Consider the following 2,994-nt stretch of genomic DNA (forward strand, 5'->3'; position numbering starts at 1 on the left):
TCAGTTTTGTATCTCCCGAAAACCATTAGTTCTGTGAACATTCCCGTTTTTCTTGTAATAGAATATATGTATAATACACAAATTCCTCCTATGAAACTCAGACACCATTTCACTTTAGCAACAGATATTTTAGGAATTTATTGCACAGACAAAGGGTAGTTTATTTGTACCTGTTTTATGCCCCACAATGATTCTCAAGGGGTGAGATAAATCTCATTGTTCAGTGCTTATCCCAAAGGCTAAAATCAGAATTATGGAGTTAGAATCCACGTATTCTTTCTGAGAGTTCTGTAAGAAAATGCACTGAAATATTACTAGAGAAGTATAAAAATTATATTAATCATTTCAATATCACAGGGCAATCAATGGATGCTAGGTATCTGATCTGGTGCTCCGAAGAAATGAGTTTCCAGCTTCTTATTTCTGGGTTACGACATTCATTTAACATCTCTGTTCTCTCCTTTTCTCATCTTTTTTTTTTTTTTTGGTTTTTCTCCGGTACCAGGAACCGAACTCACGACCTTGCGCTTGCCAGGCAGGCGCTTTGCCGCTGAGCTAAATCCCCAGCCCCTCCTTTTCTCATCTTTATCAAGAGATGCTCCTCAGAGGACTGTTAGGAGAATGGAAAAAGGTGCTCTATATGCCAAAGCCTTTGTAATCTCAAAAAATATACACATGCTAGTTTGTCACTGTCGGAAGTCCTTTATTTCTCTAATATATTAAAATTGATAAGAAAGTATAACAACCTTACTTAAGCATTTTAAAAGATTATCAAGCAAACGCCATTAAGTTTTAAATATAGAAATGGGAAAATGCTTATAGGGCTTACTTGAAAAAATATTTTATTGATTTTCACACAGATGTAAATGTCAAAGCATATCTCTACACAATCTGCAAGATATTTTGAATTATTAATTCACCACGTCAAACTTTACTAATTAATCTCCAGAGACAAGAATGATAATCTTTCTTCCTAACTTAGCAGTAGCAGAAAGAAGTCATGCACCTCGCGAGTGTGCGTTCTGTAGTGATCACAACAGGAATATTGTGCAGGCTGAGTGGGCTTGGAATTTTACTGACACTCTAGTGCTTTCTCTGACTTGTAGTTCTGAAACCTTTAGCAGCTTCTCTACAGGTTACTCTTGCCATGGAGAAATAGCTTTATAGACCGAAAGACTAATACTCAAAAATGATTTGCTAACTGACAGTAAGAAATACTGCCAACTTAACTTCATGATGACACCTTTCTTTACGGTTCCTAAGAGCTTTTGAAATCATCATCTGATTTTGGTACCTCTTGGCCATTGAACGAACTTACCTAAGTTATCTTGCTCTATTTTATTTTCCCTACCAGGTAGAAAATAGTGAAAAGTGTAAAGCAGAGTAGGATAACATACCCTAGTTTTCAAAACTAACATACTGTTAACAATTCTTTGTATTTCCTTCCCATCTTTTCTATGCATGTTTATGTTATTGGGATCACACCGTATTTGAATTTTAAATATTTAAGTTTTTTTCTGGTTAGGATGGAAAACCATGCATTTCTGTAGAAATTCTGGCAAACCCATAGAAAACAGACATATCTAAAGCAAAAACGGAAAACCGAAAAGTGAAAGTCACATACATAATGTACCGTAGTTTGTGGTGTATTTCCTCCCCGTGCCTTTTTTTTTAAAGAAATCGGGGTGCCAACGACGCAGAAGCGCTGGCGGGTTCGGAAACCTGCGCAGCCCGCGCTCTCCCGCCCGGGGCCGGGGGACGCCGTCGGCACTCCCGCTCCGGACGGGGTGCGGGGGACGCAGAGTTCCCTGGCTTATTTCCTGCTCTCAGCGGACGCGGACATTTCTCTTTCCCGGCCCGATTCCATCCTCAAAGCCCGCCGACGCCTGCCCGCGCCCCTCCGCCCCGACCCGGAGGCCGGGCCGCGACTTCTCGCCTCGCCCCGCGAAGGGGCCAGGGGCGCCGCGGGGCCGCTCGGAAGCTCGGGGCCTCTCCGGCAAGGGCGTCGCTGGCTGCCGAAGGCCCCGCTCCCAGGGAACGCGGCCCTCCCCAGACAGGCCGTCCTTGCCCGCACTGGGAGGTTCTCGACGAGCGCACCTGAAGGTGGCTCTACCGTTCTCCATCCCGCGGCTCTCGAGCGGGAGAAGGGTGCCAGGCCCAAGCTCGCGCTCCGCCTACCCCAGGCATCTGTTGTGGAGCGCCGAGGCGCTGCCAACACCCGGATCCTCTCCTTCTTGGGGTGCGAGACGGCACAAGTGCGTCCCTTCTCGCTTGCCTTATGCGCGAGGCGAGGACCGCACTATCTTGCAGCCTGCCGGAGGGGGGAAGCACTCAGGTGCAGCTCTCTGCTTGCCAGTGAGAAGCAGTGGCTCCCACAAAAGACTAACGCTTATTCTAGTAGGGACAGTATTATATTGTCTCAGAAGTTCAAACAAAAGGTAGAAACGATCATTTGCAAGAGTTAGGCCGTCGAGGCGCCCGGTTCCTCCCCGTCGGTTCGCTGGACCACCAAGGGCGGCCGGCGCGCACAGGGGCCGCTGAGATTCTCACCCTCTGACAGCTGGGTGGCTGCGCCTCAGGGTCTGAATCCGGGCTCTCGGGGAGGGACGGGGCGGAGCGGGCCAGCGCGCGCTGGGCGTGGCGACGAGGAGTTGAGGGGCCTGGAGAGAACTGGCGAGCCGAGCCGAGCGGAGCCGAGCGGAGCCGAATCGACCCGCGAGGAGCCGGGGAGAGGCAGGCTGAGCTGGGCTGGCCGCCTGCGGCTCAGCGCCGATCCTGCCGCGCCGCCGGGCTCCGCGTCTCTCCGCCTTGGCCCAGGCTGCCGCAAAACTTTTATTCTCTCGGGCTCTCCCGGTGTGAGGAGTCGAGCGCTCGGCTGTCTCCGCGCTCCCCAGCGGCGGCGACCGGGGGACGCGCATCCCTCGCCGCGGCTCCCGTCCTGCGCCTCTCACCTGCCGGCCGCTCCCGGAGCCGCGAGGGCGCACCCCAGGGGCC

General features: G+C 50.6%; 1 protein-coding gene across 1 annotated transcript in view; it reads left to right on the top strand.

Moving 5' to 3' along the window:
* Positions 1-2,894: 2,894 nt before the first annotated feature.
* Positions 2,895-2,994, top strand: part of Ppm1l (protein phosphatase, Mg2+/Mn2+ dependent, 1L) — a gene marked incomplete in the record, with an annotated part of 282,271 nt that continues 282,171 nt past the window's right edge. The window contains 1 exon segment of the mRNA XM_005393125.2: positions 2,895-2,994.

The sequence above is a fragment of the Chinchilla lanigera genome, unplaced genomic scaffold (assembly GCF_000276665.1).
Source record: "Chinchilla lanigera isolate Chin_1 unplaced genomic scaffold, ChiLan1.0 scaffold00047, whole genome shotgun sequence".
NCBI classification, from domain to species: Eukaryota; Metazoa; Chordata; class Mammalia; order Rodentia; family Chinchillidae; genus Chinchilla; species Chinchilla lanigera.